The sequence below is a fragment of the Protopterus annectens genome, chromosome 9.part0 (assembly GCF_019279795.1).
Source record: "Protopterus annectens isolate FY-2018-M chromosome 9.part0, PAN1.0, whole genome shotgun sequence".
NCBI lineage: Eukaryota > Metazoa > Chordata > Ceratodontiformes > Protopteridae > Protopterus > Protopterus annectens.
Window position 1 is genome coordinate 41062406 of NC_056743.1, and position 18667 is coordinate 41081072.

Genomic DNA, 18667 nt, shown 5'->3' on the forward strand with positions numbered 1-18667 from the left:
ACTCATTCAGTTTACTTCTGTACTTTGGTTTTTAATTTATGCACCTGTATAACTCATTCAGTTTACTTCTGTACTTTGGTTTTTAATTTATGCGCCTGTATAACTCATTCAGTTTACTTCTGTACTTTGGTTTTTAATTTATGCACCTGTATAACTCATTCAGTTTACTTCTGTACTTTGTTTTTTTAATTTATACACCTGTATAACTCATTCAGTTTACTTCTGTACTTTGGTTTTTAATTTATACGCCTGTATAACTCATTCAGTTTACTTCTGTACTTTGGTTTTTAATTTATGCGCCTGTATAACTCATTCAGTTTACTTCTGTACTTTGGTTTTTAATTTATGCGCCTGTATAACTCATTCAGTTTACTTCTGTACTTTGGTTTTTAATTTATGCACCTGTATAACTCATTCAGTTTACTTCTGTACTTTGTTTTTAATTTATGTGCCTGTATAACTCATTCAGTTTACTTCTGTACTTTGTTTTTAATTTATGCACCTGTATAACTCATTCAGTTTACTTCTGTACTTTGGTTTTTAATGTATGCATCTGTATAACTCATTCAGTTTACTTCTGTACTTTGGTTTTTAATTTATACGCCTGTATAACTCATTCAGTTTACTTCTGTACTTTGGTTTTTAATTTATGCGCCTGTATAACTCATTCAGTTTACTTCTGTACTTTGGTTTTTAATTTATGCACCTGTATAACTCATTCAGTTTACTTCTGTACTTTGGTTTTTAATTTATGCGCCTGTATAACTCATTCAGTTTACTTCTGTACTTTGGTTTTTAATTTATGCGCCTGTATAACTCATTCAGTTTACTTCTGTACTTTGGTTTTTAATTTATGCGCCTGTATAACTCATTCAGTTTACTTCTGTACTTTGGTTTTTAATTTATACACCTGTATAACTCATTCAGTTTACTTCTGTACTTTGGTTTTAATTTATACGCCTGTATAACTCATTCAGTTTACTTCTGTACTTTGGTTTTTAATTTATGCGCCTGTATAACTCATTCAGTTTACTTCTGTACTTTGGTTTTTAATTTATGCGCCTGTATAACTCATTCAGTTTACTTCTGTACTTTGGTTTTTAATTTATGCGCCTGTATAACTCATTCAGTTTACTTCTGTACTTTGTTTTTTAATTTATGCCTGTATAACTCATTCAGTTTACTTCTGTACTTTGGTTTTTAATTTATACGCCTGTATAACTCATTCAGTTTACTTCTGTACTTTGGTTTTTAATTTATGTGCCTGTATAACTCATTCAGTTTACTTCTGTACTTTGGTTTTTAATTTATGCACCTGTATAACTCATTCAGTTTACTTCTGTACTTTGGTTTTTAATTTATACGCCTGTATAACTCATTCAGTTTACTTCTGTACTTTGGTTTTTAATTTATGCGCCTGTATAACTCATTCAGTTTACTTCTGTACTTTGGTTTTTAATTTATGCACCTGTATAACTCATTCAGTTTACTTCTGTACTTTGGTTTTTAATTTATACGCCTGTATAACTCATTCAGTTTACTTCTGTACTTTGGTTTTAATTTATGCCTGTATAACTCATTCAGTTTACTTCTGTACTTTGGTTTTTAATTTATGCGCCTGTATAACTCATTCAGTTTACTTCTGTACTTTGGTTTTTAATTTATGCGCCTGTATAACTCATTCAGTTTACTTCTGTACTTTGGTTTTTAATTTATGCGCCTGTATAACTCATTCAGTTTACTTCTGTACTTTGGTTTTTAATGTATGCATCTGTATAACTCATTCAGTTTACTTCTGTACTTTGGTTTTTAATTTATATGCCTGTATAAGTTATTCAGTTTACTTCTGTACTTTGGTTTTTAATTTATGCGCCTCTATAACTCTTTCAGTTTACTTCTGTACTTTGTTTTTTAATTTATACGCCTGTATAACTCATTCAGTTTACTTCTGTACTTTGGTTTTTAATTTATGCCTGTATAACTCATTCAGTTTACTTCTGTACTTTGGTTTTTAATTTATGCGCCTGTATAACTCATTCAGTTTACTTCTGTACTTTGTTTTTTAATTCATGCGCCTGTATAACTCTTTCAGTTTACTTCTGTACTTTGGTTTTTAATTTATACACCTGTATAACTCATTCAGTTTACTTCTGTACTTTGGTTTTTAATTTATACGCCTGTATAACTCATTCAGTTTACTTCTGTACTTTGTTTTTTTAATTTATGCGCCTGTATAACTCATTCAGTTTACTTCTGTACTTTGGTTTTTAATTTATGCCTGTATAACTCATTCAGTTTACTTCTGTACTTTGGTTTTTAATTTATGCACCTGTATAACTCATTCAGTTTACTTCTGTACTTTGGTTTTTAATTTATGCGCCTGTATAACTCATTCAGTTTACTTCTGTACTTTGGTTTTTAATTTATGCGCCTGTATAACTCATTCAGTTTACTTCTGTACTTTGGTTTTTAATTTATATGCCTGTATAACTCATTCAGTTTACTTCTGTACTTTGGTTTTTATTAATGCACCTGTATAACTCATTCAGTTTAGTTCTGTACTTTGGTTTTTAATGTATGCCTGTATAACTCATTCAGTTTACTTCTGTACTTTGGTTTTTAATTTATGCCTGTATAACTCATTCAGTTTACTTCTGTACTTTGGTTTTAATTTATGCACCTGTATAACTCATTCAGTTTACTTCTGTACTTTGGTTTTTAATTTATGCGCCTGTATAACTCATTCAGTTTACTTCTGTACTTTGGTTTTTAATTTATGCGCCTGTATAACTCATTCAGTTTACTTCTGTACTTTGGTTTTTAATTTATGCACCTGTATAACTCATTCAGTTTACTTCTGTACTTTGGTTTTTAATTTATGCACCTGTATAACTCATTAAGTTTACTTCTGTACTTTGTTTTTTTTATTTATACACCTGTATAACTCATTCAGTTTACTTCTGTACTTTGGTTTTTAATTTATGCACCTGTATAACTCATTCAGTTTACTTCTGTACTTTGGTTTTTAATTTATACACCTGTATAACTCATTCAGTTTACTTCTGTACTTTGGTTTTTAATTTATATGCCTGTATAACTCATTCAGTTTACTTCTGTACTTTGGTTTTTAATTTATGCCTGTATAACTCATTCAGTTTACTTCTGTACTTTGGTTTTTAATTTATATGCCTGTATAACTCATTCAGTTTACTTCTGTACTTTGGTTTTAATTTATGCCTGTATAACTCATTCAGTTTACTTCTGTACTTTGGTTTTTAATTTATGCACCTGTATAACTCATTCAGTTTACTTCTGTACTTTGGTTTTTAATTTATGCACCTGTATAACTCATTCAGTTTACTTCTGTACTTTGGTTTTTAATTTATATGCCTGTATAACTCATTCAGTTTACTTCTGTACTTTGGTTTTTAATTCATGCGCCTGTATAACTCATTCAGTTTACTTCTGTACTTTGGTTTTTAATTTATGCACCTGTATAACTCATTCAGTTTACTTCTGTACTTTGGTTTTTAATTTATGTGCCTGTATAACTCATTCAGTTTACTTCTGTACTTTGGTTTTTAATTTATACGCCTGTATAACTCATTCAGTTTACTTCTGTACTTTGTTTTTTAATTTATACGCCTGTATAACTCATTCAGTTTACTTCTGTACTTTGGTTTTTAATTCATGTGCCTGTATAACTCATTCAGTTTACTTCTGTACTTTGGTTTTTAATTAATGCACCTGTATAACTCACTCAGTTTACTTATGTACTTTGGTTTTTAATTTATACGCCTGTATAACTCATTCAGTTTACTTCTGTACTTTGGTTTTTAATTGATGTGCCTGTATAACTCATTCAGTTTACTTCTGTACTTTGGTTTTTAATTAATGCACCTGTATAACTCACTCAGTTTACTTATGTACTTTGGTTTTTAATTTATACGCCTGTATAACTCATTCAGTTTACTTCTGTACTTTGGTTTTTAATTTATGCGCCTGTATAACTCTTTCAGTTTACTTCTGTACTTTGGTTTTTAATTTATGCGCCTGTATAACTCTTTCAGTTTACTTCTGTACTTTGGTTTTTAATTTATGCGCCTGTATAACTCATTCAGTTTACTTCTGTACTTTGGTTTTTAATTCATGCGCCTGTATAACTCATTCAGTTTACTTCTGTACTTTGGTTTTTAATTCATGCGCCTGTATAACTCATTCAGTTTACTTCTGTACTTTGGTTTTTAATGTATGCATCTGTATAACTCATTCAGTTTACTTCTGTACTTTGGTTTTTAATTTATATGCCTGTATAACTCATTCAGTTTACTTCTGTACTTTGGTTTTTAATTTATGCGCCTCTATAACTCTTTCAGTTTACTTCTGTACTTTGTTTTTTAATTTATACGCCTGTATAACTCATTCAGTTTACTTCTGTACTTTGGTTTTTAATTGATACGCCTGTATAACTCATTCAGTTTACTTCTGTACTTTGGTTTTAATTTATGCGCCTGTATAACTCATTCAGTTTACTTCTGTACTTTGGTTTTTAATTCATACGCCTGTATAACTCATTCAGTTTACTTCTGTACTTTGGTTTTTAATTTATGCACCTGTATAACTCATTCAGTTTACTTCTGTACTTTGGTTTTTAATTTATACGCCTGTATAACTCATTCAGTTTACTTCTGTACTTTGGTTTTTAATTCATACGCCTTTATAACTCATTCAGTTTACTTCTGTACTTTGGTTTTTAATTTATGTGCCTGTATAACTCATTCAGTTTACTTTTGTACTTTGTTTTTTAATTAATGCACCTGTATAACTCACTCAGTTTACTTATGTACTTTGGTTTTTAATTGATACGCCTGTATAACTCATTCAGTTTACTTCTGTACTTTGGTTTTTAATTTATGCGCCTGTATAACTCATTCAGTTTACTTCTGTACTTTGGTTTTTAATTTATACACCTGTATAACTCATTCAGTTTACTTCTGTACTTTGGTTTTTAATTTATGTGCCTGTATAACTCTTTCAGTTTACTTCTGTACTTTGGTTTTTAATTCATGCGTCTGTATAATTCATTCAGTTTACTTCAAATTCTTATTATGCTTTACTTCATTTGCATTTAAAGTACACAATATTGCATTCTGTTTTCATATTATTGGATTGTATATTTTCTTGTGTTGTGCATTATGCATTTTGTTTTAGTTTTTTTCTCTTTTATTTTTGTATCTCACTTTTTATCATATGCTATACATACTACTCTTTTTTTTTTACCTTTTTGCCTGAAAAAAGGTCAGTGTACACACCCATTTAACAAAGATGCAAATAAATAAATAAAAGACTGGTGCAGTCTTGTAAATACAAGTGAAGTAAAATAACATTTATAAAAGACCTTTACTGTTTGTCCCACAAAGGAAAAAACACAGCTTATCAAATAAAGCTAACAGTCAAAATGTGCTTCCCAATCAACTCCCTTCTGAAGATGTCCAGGAATTTTCAGATCATTATGGAATGTATTTTTTTTTTTACTACAGAACACTCCACAGAACCACTGTTCCAACCACAAACTCCCCTAAGTCATGGAGCTAACCTCACTGATAAACTTCACCATCATCATCAACCCCCCCTTTTCCCCTTTTTCTTCATGAGGTTGGAGTGTTGTGTCAATAGTTCCACGTTTCTTAGTTCAGTGCCTGACTACCATAGGTCCATCTCTTTGTGTAATGTCCTTGTATCCTCTTCTCTTCTTCTAATCTCTCTCAAAACATCTTCACAAACTACATCTAATTAAGTTATAGTTTGTTAAAATTCACAGCTCCCCCAAACCCCATGAACACAGCTAGCTCTGCAGAATTATTCACAGAAACTCTGTACAAACATTAACTGCCTGCACTGAGGCTGTAACACCTACCAGAAGTAATCCAAGATCTAACACCAAAAACAGACCCACTGATAGACAGTTATTAACAGGGTATGTAAAAAAAGAAAACAACTCATGGCCAAAATCAACAAGCGTAACAAGATTCAACTAAGTAAGACACTAAGAGGTCTAGTAAAGTCCAATAAAGCCAATTACAAGGTTATAATAGCCTGCAGGTTAAGGGCAATTACAAAGTCTATGTCAGGAATGTTAAAGGTAACACTCAGCAGTGTTTAGAACTGGTCTTTAATGGCACAACCTTCAATGACCAGAGTGAGATAACAAATCTACTGGCTGATAATTTTAGCTCTAACTTTACCCTGCACTACCCCACCCCACTACCCCCTGTGAAGTCTCCCCAACTATCAACAGGGGGCAGGGCCCACTCGCTAAGGCCAAAAACACTGCTTCAATGGCCCCTGACAATATCCCCAGTTGCCTCCTAAAGAGTCTAATACATGACAGTGCAGGACCACATGAGGCACTCTTCAACTACAGCCTCAAAATGGATTATGTGACAGGTGAATGAAGGGCCTCAATGGTCATCACTCTTCATAAGGGTGGACCATCAGCTGACCCCAGGAACTACAGACCCATCAGTCTGACAAGTCTGATATGCCAAGCTATGGAAAGAATTATCATGGAAATGATCAACAAGGACCCCGGCAACGTACAGACACTGGGACCATCATAGCTGGGAGCTGTTAAGGGGCAGTCTTGTCTACTCAGCCTGGTAGACTTCTTTGAAAAGGTCATCAAGGCTATGGATGAGGGGAAATGGGTGCATTTTGCCCACCTTGACCTGGCCAAGGCATTCAATACAATACCCCATTTAGGTACTATTGACTTTCAGAACAAGGTAGAAATCCCTGTATAACTTGCTGGCTGGTTCACAGATAGGACCCAGGAAGTCAGAACCAATGAGACCACCTCCACCAGGAGACCAGTCACCAGCAGAGTACTCCAGGGCTTTGTGGTGGGCATCCATTTCCAAGAAGTCAAGGTTAATGTCAAAGGCCTCTGGCTCACCAAGTTCACAGATGACTGAACATTGGGAGCTATTGTAGATTCCCCTTGACATCAGCATCCTATAAGAGAGTCTAACACAAACAAATCACTGGCTCTAAAGCCTTGGATTAAAACTCAATGAGAAGAAATGCGTTATTGTGCCCATTTGGGGAATTGTCCACTCAAGCTAATTACTCCAGTGATAAAACACCCTTAAGAGCTGACCTATTAGTTAGGAATCTGTGAACATATGCAGACAGTGTTCTAGCCTTTGACCAACACATAGCCAAGAGAATAAGAAAATCATTTTGTATCACCCAATCATAAGCAAGGATATGGCATCCAGGCTCAAGGGAGTTATAGTACTACTTGCCTCTGCACTTATTGGACATATCATTGACATTGGGCGTGTACCTAATCAGGCACTTACAACAGCTGGACGCCCTCAAAGGTTCCTCACCAGAAGAACCCAGGGTATGAATAACCTGTCCTACACAGATCACCTTAAGGCTTTAAACCTTTACTCAGCCTCATATAGGTTACTGAGAGAGGATCTATGCCTGACATAAAAGGCATCTTCAGATCCAGCTCTGATGGAACTCTTGAACATCCACAAAACAAAAAGCACTTGAAACACTAGATCCAAGGACCTGAAATTTGCCTGCAACATAAACAGAACCTGCTGTAGAAACCAATATGTGTCTTAAACATCCTTGCACTATGAAATAAGCTTCCCATCCACGTGAAGCAGAGTTCATCCCTGGTCCTATTCAAACGAAACCTCGATCTTTGGATGGAAAATCACAAATTCACCCCTGGTCTGGTCCTAATGTCTCTGAAGGACAGAGGTCAACAGTAAACAAATTAATACCCAACTAACATATCCCTTCACATTGCCCTTAGCTACCTCATTGCTAACATACCCCACCATTTACATGTCCAAGGTACTCAGGGACAAAACTGGGTTGGGTTCCCTGAGTAGGTTGAATAACACCCTGGTGGTTGTTAGCCTAGTATGAAGCTATGGTAAAAAAATAAATAAATAACAGGTGAATGCAGCAGCCCTCTCAGTTTGGTCCATTTGCATGTGATTATTGTGAATTTTGCAGAGGTCTTCTACAATCATAGATAGGTTTGCCAGGAAGAGGTCCCTAAAGACAGTCACATTTGGTCCCTGGGTGGATACACTAGGTCTGAAAGAAAGTGAGTGCTTTGTGGTCAGATTTAAGCATGGATGAGGAGATACAAAGTGGGGTAAAGGAGGGGTCAAGGATATTAGAGCCTCAAAAATGGAGTTTTACAATTTGCTGCAGTGCATTGTATGAAGTACTAAGCACCAATCAATGCCTGGGCAAGTGAAGTCCAGCAGTAAGAAGGGATTTGGTCTGAGATTTAACTCCTCAATGGTATTAAGGTAATTTCCAAGATCTTTGAGCAGCATTGATGGGGTTCTATAACTAGCAGTGAAGTAATAGTTGGGCTTGGTAAGGGTGCTTTGGACCCCCTGGATCTGCACTTTAGGGCATGAGGCAATGGTGTTTCTTACAAATACATTTATTCCCCCACAGTTACCCAAGGGCCTGAAGGCACAATAGGTGCTATGTTTATGTACAGAGGGAGTCCTGCTATTGCATTGAAACCAGTCTCAGTAACCAGAAATATTCTGAGACGGACTTACAGAATGGCACCAAGTACTGACATCTTTCTGTTTAGACTCCAAGCGTTGAGTAACGCCATCACTGTGTTGTCCAAATCGGAGTTTCAGTTTGCAGGAATGGCCAGTAAGGGGATTCTGCCTACATATGATACTATACAGACAGCAAAGGCTTTAGCCAGTATGCAGAAGCCCTGGTATGAGAAATATAAGCCATCCCTGGCAAAATAGGAAGTCTTAGCTTCCATCTCATCTCAGGCTGAGACATACTGGGTCCTGTTAGAATGACATCAACTGCTTGGCCAATTGCTAAAGACAAATAAGTCATATGATGAGACTGACCAGTGTCTCTCCTGCCTCTAACACATGCATACTAAGTTCCATCATATCTCTCTGCATACCCTCTGGGAGCAGCACCTTAACCTATTCACTCCCACATGGGCAAGCACTAAGTCATAGTCATTTGTTTACTTTGGTGGTAATTAAAGCCCTTGTGACATTGTGGATCCTGGCACTGGGCAAGCAGTTTACTGTCACCTTGTTGCTGTTGAGTCCAGAAAGTTTGAAGTCTGTATGCCTGATTAGAGAGTCATCTATGACTAAGACATTTTCTTGTGTGGAAACAGACTTTGTGGGGCTTATGGGCTTAGGCCTGCTTTCCTGGTGACTCTTGAATGAACTCTGTGGATCTGCAGTATGTGTCAGATGAGATGGGCTTAGGTCTGCTAACCTGTTGATTCTTGGTTGAGCCCTGTGGATTTGCAGTATGAGTCAGGTGAGAAGAATGTTACCTTCTGTGCTGGAGGCTGGAATGTTTTATAGTGTTGTGATTCACATGATGTTATGCAGGCATGATGCTTACTGAAAGTTGTTCATGCAAGAGGTACGCCTACATGTTTTGTAAATATTTACATCTCAAGCAGATTGTACTGTCAATTAGTAGAAGCAGTAAACAATTGTTAAACATAAGGCAGTTACTACACTGCCTTAGAATACTTAATGTAATCAGACTGGCCACAGATGAACTGACAGCTGACTGGTGGTCCATATTGCCAAACAGTGGAGGACGGGGGCTGGTTATAGTAATTAGGAGTAAAAGGGAGACCCTAAAGATTTAAAGAAAAAACACTTTGGGTAACAATTTGAAGTTAGATTAGATTGTGTCTAATATAGCAATGCTTGGTGAAAAGTGGTAATTTGCTTATTGGCTGCTAGAGGACTCCTACTAGCATTGGTCTGACTGCAGGTATACTCAGCTAGGAATCAATGTCTGTTTTCTCCTTTTCTCATCAGCAACAAAACAGTAACTCTAATCCCAAACTGGTTCCTGAGAAGCGAGTGACAGGCTAGTTGCTGTTTAAGAGTCTCATCCCAGATGTTGAAAGGTCTATAGGCTTAATGTAACCTTCTCTTGCAGATGCCCTGGATGGTACATACAACAGCTCAGTGCAAGAGAGCTAAGCTGCACAACAGTCCAGACATAAAATGTTATACCCAAACTGCAACCAGCCCAAAGAGGGAAGTTCCAAATGTACTACCCATTCAGAGATAGTGAGGAACAAATGCCCCCCCCCACTCCGTCTCTTACTGTGAGTAAAGAATTAGCACTAATCCCAAGGTGACTCTTAAGATACAGTTCTGGGGTGTTTCAGTGATTGGTAGTCTCCAGGAAGGTTAGTAAATATTTTCCCTTTACTTCTTTATCCAGGGCCACTAATCCCAAGGTGACTCCCAAAATACAGTTTTCAGGTTTTCCAGTGATTGGTAGTCTCCAGGAAGGTTAGTAAATATTTTCCCTTTACTTCTTTATCTAGGGCCACTAATCCCAAAGTGACTCCCAAAATACAGTTTTCAGGTTTTCCAGTGATTGGTAATCTCCAGGAAGGTTAGAAAATATTTTCCCTTTACTTCTTTATCCAGGGCCACTAATCCCAAGGTGACTCCCAAAATACAGTTTTCAGGTTTTCCAGTGATTGGTAGTCTCCAGGAAGGTTAGTAAATATTTTCCCTTTACTTCTTTATCCAGGGCCACTAATCCCAAGGTGACTCCCAAAATACAGTTTTCAGGTTTTCCAGTGATTGGTAGTCTCCAGGAAGGTTAGTAAATATTTTCCCTTTACTTCTTTATCCAGGGCCACTAATCCCAAGGTGACTCCCAAAATACAGTTTTCATGTTTTCCAGTGATTGGTAGTCTCCAGGAAGGTTAGTAAATATTTTCCCTTTACTTCTTTATCCAGGGCCACTAATCCCAAGGTGACTCCCAAAATACAGTTTTCAGGTTTTCCAGTGATTGGTAGTCTCCAGGAAGGTTAGTAAATATTTTCCCTTTACTTCTTTATCCAGGGCCACTAATCCCAAGGTGACTCCCAAAATACAGTTTTCAGGTTTTCCAGTGATTGGTAGTCTCCAGGAAGATTAGAAAATTTTACTCCTTCTCTCTCCAAGGGCACTAATCCCAAGTTGATTCCTAAGAAGTGGATTGTATGCTCTCCAGTTTTGCTCCAAAAGATTTTGAAAGTTGCATTTTTCATGGGTGGCACAGTGGTGCAGCAGTTAGCAGTGTCACCTCACAGCAAGAAGTTCCCCAGTTCGATTCTTGGCTGGGGTGCCTTCTGTGCAGAGTCTACATGTCTTCCCTGCATTCACATGGGTTTCCTCCAGGTGCTCCGGTTTCCTCCCACTTTCCAAAGACATGCACCTGGAGTGTTTTTCCCCGGACTTCCACTGAAAATGAGCTCTGTCCCAGTTGGACTTTCCCCAGTGAACAAATGTTAAATAAAATAAATAAATAAAATAATTTTAAAAGTAAAATGGATAACAGTCATTATAAACCACTTGACCAGTAAAGAAGCCAAAAATAAAAAATACAAATTTATTAACAGACTCTGGCACCTCGGCTGCACTAGCCAAGGAGTAAAACAATTAGAAGAAACTTACAATAAATATACTCACTAATAACACAATTATAACGAATGAACAATTAATTAATTAACCAATCAACCAATCCAAATAAAACCATCAGATTCAATTAAAACATTCCAGTTAACCTCATTATTCAGACCATTAGGTAACAACGTATCAAACTTCAGTATAAATACTGACTCTTTAAACGATAGTTTATTCTAAAGTGTCACATCTGAAATGTATTTAGAATACACTTATTCAAGGATACTAGCCTATAAACCAGAAGGATCCAAGTTATGACATGTTTTAAAATGTTGTGCAATAGGGCTTTCCATTTTATTATGGTTTATATATCTAATATGTTACTGTAATCTCACATTGAATTTTCTCCTACTGTCTCCAATATAAAAGAGACCACATGGATGTCTTAGAGCATAAATAACACCTGCAGTATTGCAATAATATCTATCTAATACATCATAACTTTTGCCATTTATAAACGGAACTGATTTAACTTTATTTCTACAAGAACAGAAGTTAACACAAGGAAAAGTGCCCACATTGGTAGGACTAACAGGTAATGAAATATTAGGAAAAGAAAAAACATTATGGACCAATAAACCTCTCAAATTTCTGCCTTGTTTATATGAAATACCAGGAGAACTGAACAAAATATCAGATAAATCCTTCAGCGTCATTAAGAAGCCCCAATAATATTTCACTAAAGAGACCATTTGATTACTAAAAACACTAAAAGTAGTCTCAAAGTATATTTTTTCTTCTTACAAACATTACTATTTGTTTTTATTACCTATAAAAGGCTTCACCCTATTAATCCTATCATGTAAAGGTAGGTGGCCTGTACAATAAGGGACCAAAGGTCCACTCTTTACTTTATTAATAGCTTTATCAATCAATTTTTGATCAAAAGCTCTGAAGGTAAACATAATAGAAGTCCTGTGTACTTCCAGCTCAAAATTTTCATCATTATTACAAAACCTTCTTAACCTGATAAATTCATCATATGGAAGGGCAGATAACAGGTGAGGGGGATGACAACTTTTTCCATGTAAAAATTGGCTTTCTTCAACAAATTTACTATGCACAATGGTTTTCAACTGTCCATTCACACAAATAGACAAGTTAACATCCAAAAAAGAGAAATAGTCCTTCCGCAGTGGAAACCATCAAATAAGAAGCCAACCTGATTATTATTTAGAAAATCTCAAAAACGTACCCCAAACCACCCTTACAAATAAAAATCAGGTCATCGATAAATTGATATTTCATCACATACTGGCCAAAGAAAAATGATGACAGAGATGTTTAATCTCAAATAGGCCCATACCAAATTGGCATGCATGGGGGCAAAAAAATGCCCCCATTGCCGTGCCCTATAATTGATGGTATACAGTCTCATTGAATACAAAATAATTATTTGTTAGGCAGAAATACAACACTTCAACAATATAACATGATAAGGGAGTATATCCTAAAAAAAAGTTCAAGGCCTCCATACCCACATCAGGCTTAATACTAGTATGTAAGATTTTAACACCAAGTGTTATAAGGAACATATCATCCACTTTACATCTGATATTTTGTCTAAAAAATCTCCACTATCTTTAATAAATGAAGACAGTTTCTTAACATAGGGATATGAAAACTCTTGGCGAAACAAACCTATATTATGCAAAAAAAGACTTAGAGACAGAAACTATTGGTCATCCAGATGGATTACATCTATCTTTGTGTATTTTAGGGAGACAATAAAACAAGTCCAGTTCACAATTTTGTATATTAAACTTCATTCTTCATCAATTTTGGTAAAATAACCCAATCTGCAACCTTTTCGTATTAATTCATTATATTTAACAATGGCTGATTGATAAACATCAACATTAACTATAACTACTATTTTATGTCCCTTGTCTGAGGGTTTAATATCCAAGTTATTTTGCTTATTCAACCACTGTAGCTCCTGCCATTCATTCCTAGTTAAATTCTAAGACATACTACATTTATTCTTCACAAACTTGTTGTATGCTGTCTCCACTGCAAAATTAAGCCTATTAGAAAATCGTTTAATCTCTTCATGTTTAAAAGGTGGTATAAAAGTACTCTTAAAGCAACATTATCCATATTCAATAGACAATAAGCATTAAAATCCACATTGTCCCCTAGGTTTGAGCTACAAGAATAAAAATTATCATCACACTCATCCATACTATTAGAAACTGCATTTTCAAAATCAGCAGAATCATTAACACAGTCAAATAAATATAATAAATGCAATTTATGAACTAATCTAAATATGTCACATTTTAAAGGATGTATTCTGGGAAGAACCACTGGTACAAATTTGAGTCCACAAATTAAAACCAACTGAACGTCAGAAAGACTATAACCTGAAATATTGACCACCAAGAATGTAGCAGCATTATTGCTATTTACTACGTTTAAATTGGTTATGCCCCTCCCTAAATATTGAGTTACCAGTCTCATAGTTGTTTCGCCCTCATTTTTTGTCATTGTAAGATGTCTAGCCTTTGTTGCAGGGGCTCCGAAAACTTTGTAAATAATTAGATGAATTTTGTGCAGGTGGCAATGGAGGGAAAAGACTGTTCGTCATTATCAAATTCCATTGAGAGGCCAGTACCATCAGAAGAAGCAAATGCTACAGCCTTATGTTTATAACCTTCCTTCAATTCACATAGAGAATCTAGATATTCTGTTTTCCGATTGGCCTTCCAAAGGAAGGCACAACCATGCTCGCAATCACGGAGGTCTTGTTTAAGTTTAATTTTCTTTCTGTCCACCAATTCTTGTTCATATGCTTTCAATTCTTGATTTATCACACACAAATAATATTCTAAGTTAGAAGCCGATAAATGAGCACATAACTCAGAACAAGAAACCTCAATATCATGTTTCAGTTTATTCTGTTAAAGCCCATCCCTCTCCACAAGTAAGGTAATCCATTCTAAAGCACAATGATGTGCTGCAACTACCCATCTCTGCTGGAATTGTTTGTCCTCCTCATTAGACAGATCAAATGGAAAGGATGGTGATTTAAGACTCTCAGTCCCCTCTGGGTGATATCAGGATCCAAATATCTTTTTAAACCCAGCATGTCAAGATGTACAGCTGTTTCTTTATACAAAAGTTTCTCCAGTTTACCCAACTAAGTATATGATTCCTCTGAAAACTTGCTTACTGGTCAAGTAGTTTATAATAATTTCCTTTCTGTGGTTTATATTATAAAATGGATAACAGTCCTCTGTTTACAGCAATTGTGTATTTATATTATTTCACTTCAACTGTAAAACATTTTGACGTGTCCACTCAGCCTGAAATCTTCAGTTTCTGGCCCTGCAGTTTGGCTAAGAACCCTAGGCAAGCCATCTGTATTGTGGTAGTCTGAGCCTAGCTGATGTTTTACAGTAAACTTGAAGGGTTGTAAATAAATCAGCCACCAGATCAATAAGCATTGCCTTTTGATTGCGGAATACTTGGTCTCTGTTCCACTTTATGACTTTAAAAGCATTTTCAGTCCTCTTCCTCCCACACAGTTTTGTGAAAGGACTGCTCCTAGGCCTAACTCTGATGCATCAGTAAGAAGGATACAGGATTTACTGAAGTATGGGGATACTAAAACTGAAGATAATGCTTCCTTCAGCTGTTAAAAGGCATTACCTGCCTCTGGTATTCATTTTACTTTAAGGGCCATGTTCCCCTTTGCCAAATCTGTAGATGACCCACTGCCGATGCAGAATGGGATACAGATGCCAGTGACAGTGCCCAGCTAATCTCAAAAATGCCCTCTCTTGATTCTTAGTACCTGGATTATGCTGACTTCTCACTGCTTCTATCTTTTCTTCATAAGGCCTAACAATTTTCCTTCCTATTACATATCCTAAAAAATTATCTCTGTCACATTTAACTTACTCTTAAAGGAATTAACTAACTACAAGGCATATTAGAGAGTCTAACCCTACCCGTGCCTTAGCTAGATGGGAGTCCCAGTCCTGACAGTATATTAGGGCACCTTAGCTAGCTGGGACAGTATATTTGGGCACCTTAGCTAGATGGGAGTCCCAGTCCTCACAATATATTAAGTCACCTTAGCTAGAAGGGAGTCCCGATCCTCACAGTATATTAGGACACCTTAGCTAGATGGGAGTGCCAGTCCTTACAGTATATTAGGGCACCTTAGCTGGATGGGAGTCCCGGTCTTCACAGTATATTGGGGCACCTTAGCTAGATGGGACAGTATATTACGGCACCTTAGCTAGATGGGAGTCCCGGTCCTCAAAGTATATTAGGACACTTTAGCTAGATGGGAGTCTCGGTCCTCACATTATATTAGGGCACCTTAGCTAGATGGGAGTCCCAGTCCTCACAGTATATTAGGGCACCTTAGCTAGATGGTAGTCCCAGTCCTCACAGTATATGTGTGAATGACCTGAGACATACCTCCCTGGACTACATGAAAAGAGACATGGAAGAGCTCTCTGATCATGTAGCCCAGGCTGGTATGACCCTGACCCTGAGTAGCATCCTGCCCTCACCAAGAATGATACCTCAGTATAAAGAAAAAATGATCAATTTCAACAACTGGCTAAGCTTCTGGTGTCATTCAAAGGGGATCCAGTGTCTGTCAGCCTGGGACGACATGCTCGACAAGCCGCATTGCTTCACAAAAGACGGCTTGCACCTGTCACCCCTAGCCTTTCGAATACTGGCCAAGGATCTTGCTGTCCCCGTAGTGCCTTTTTTAGGCAAGGCTCAAAAGTCAAACCCACCTCCATAAACAGCACAATTAACAAAGAACTGAGGGTTTTGCTACTCAACGCCAAGAGTTTATATCTCAAAATGCACGCGCTCGAAGCACTCCTCAGCATGGAGAACGTAGACAACTGTGCAGTAACTGAAACCTGGTTCAAGGCTCCAGAGAGCACCCCAGCACTACTGGGCTACAACTCATAGCACATGTTTTGGCCACAGAACACGGACCGAAACACAAAAGGAGGGGGTGTATTCATATTCATCAAGGATACCTACACCTCCAGGTTAGTGGCATAGTGTGCACCTAACATTGGGCAAATCTGCAATGCAAATTGTGGCCTGCTACAGATCACCCTCCATGACCCAGGACCACCACTCCACCTTTCTGGAGACACTGGAAAACATGAAGGTCCTACCGAACATCCTGATATTGGGCAATTTCAATTACCCTACCATTCACTGGGAAAACTACTCGAGTACAAATTCCCAGACCCAGCGCTTCCTGGAATTCATCAACTTAAACACCCTGGATCAGCTGGTAAACTCCTCTATCAGAGGTGAAAACATATTGGACCTGGTCATCACCAACATGGGCGACAGGTGTTCCACACCAGAGGTCAACCCGTCACTGGTTAGATCAGGCCATAAACTAATCACTCTGGATGTCCACACCCCACCACCACCTCCAACTAAGGAAACTACAGTAAAAAACTTTTCTAAAGCAAACTTCACCTTACTTAACACACAAGTGATACGTTTCACAGCCCCCACGCTAAAGGATAATGCTGCCTAAGATGCAGAAACCTTTACAAATGCACTCTATGAGCACCTACAAGGATGCATGGATCATGCCATCCCTAGCAAAACCAAGACTCACTCCTCTAAAAGAAGGAAACCAGTTTAGTGGACCCCTGCAATAAACAGGCTATACAATAGAAGGAGGAAACTAGTTCAGAAAAAAAGCAAATCCCAAGAAGGAAAGACATCCCTGATCAGTATCAGGAAGAAACTAAGGTCCCTCATGAAATCATCCAAGGCTAACTTCGAAAGAAAAATAGCCAAGGATTCAAAAGATAACCACAAAGCCTTCTTTAGCTATGTTAAGAATCTAAGTGGCAACTCGCAGATATGCACTGAACTAGTGCAAAATAGCATAAAATATACTGAACCTACTGATATTGCCAACATTCTGGCAGATAGATTCATTGCAAACTTCATCCCCTTCTCACCTCCAAAAGGGCCCACAACAATACCGGAAAAGTGTAGTTTCCCAAAAATCACAAACACACAGGTGAAAACAGCCCTTTCAAAAGCCAAAAACACAGCGTCAATGGGACCAGATGATGTCCCAGGCTGCATCTTGCACAAACTACAGAACAAACTAACCCGCCACCTAAGCACGCTGTTCAACCTCAGCCTCTCCACAGGCTACGTGCCCATAGAATGGCACACAGCAACGGTTATTCCTCTCCACAAAGGAGGGGCCACAACTGACCCTGGTAACTATCTCCTCATAAGCCTGACTAGCCTGGTCTGCAAGGCTATGGCGCGCATCATCATGGAACTCATTAACAAAGACATTGGGAACCTCCAAATACTTGACCCAACCCAGTTCAGCTTTGTTAAGGGAAGATCATGCCTACTAAACCTGGTTGACTTCTTCAAGACAGTCACCAAGGCCATAGATGAGGGAAAGGTGGTTCACACAGTCTACCTTGACCTCACCAAGGCATTTGACACCATTCCCCACTCAGGTATTACAGAAAAACTCACCAGCCTGAACATAAACCCCTACATCATGAGATGGGTTGCCAACTGGCTTACAGACAGAACTCACACGGTAACAATAGTGGGCTCCAGGTCCGACTCTAAACCAGTCACAAGTGGTGTCCTGCAAGGTTCAGTCCTGGGACCCCTACTGTTCGGCATATACTTCTCAGAAGTACAGGCAAACACAAAACCAAGTTCACCAATGACTGCAAACTGGGAGCCATAATTGACTCTCCAGCTGACATGAACATCCTCCAAAAGGGCTTTACTGAGACGAACACCTGGTGTCAAAGTCATGGCCTCAAGCTAAATGCCAAAAAATGCATAGTCATCCCATTTGGGAAAAACAAAATACCCACGAATTACCACATAGGTGGCAGCCCCCTTAATACAGAAGAGGTAATAAGAGATCTGGGGACTCAGGTAGATAGTAATCTCTCCTTTGGCAATCATATTGCCAAAATAGTTAGGGAATCCTTCTATGTGGCCCATCTAATTACTAAAGGGTTCGCATCTAGAAATAAAGAGGTTATAGTGCCCCTCTACTCGTCACTCATTAGACCCATCATAGAGTACAATGCCCCATTTGGGATGTACCTCACAAGACATTTCCAAC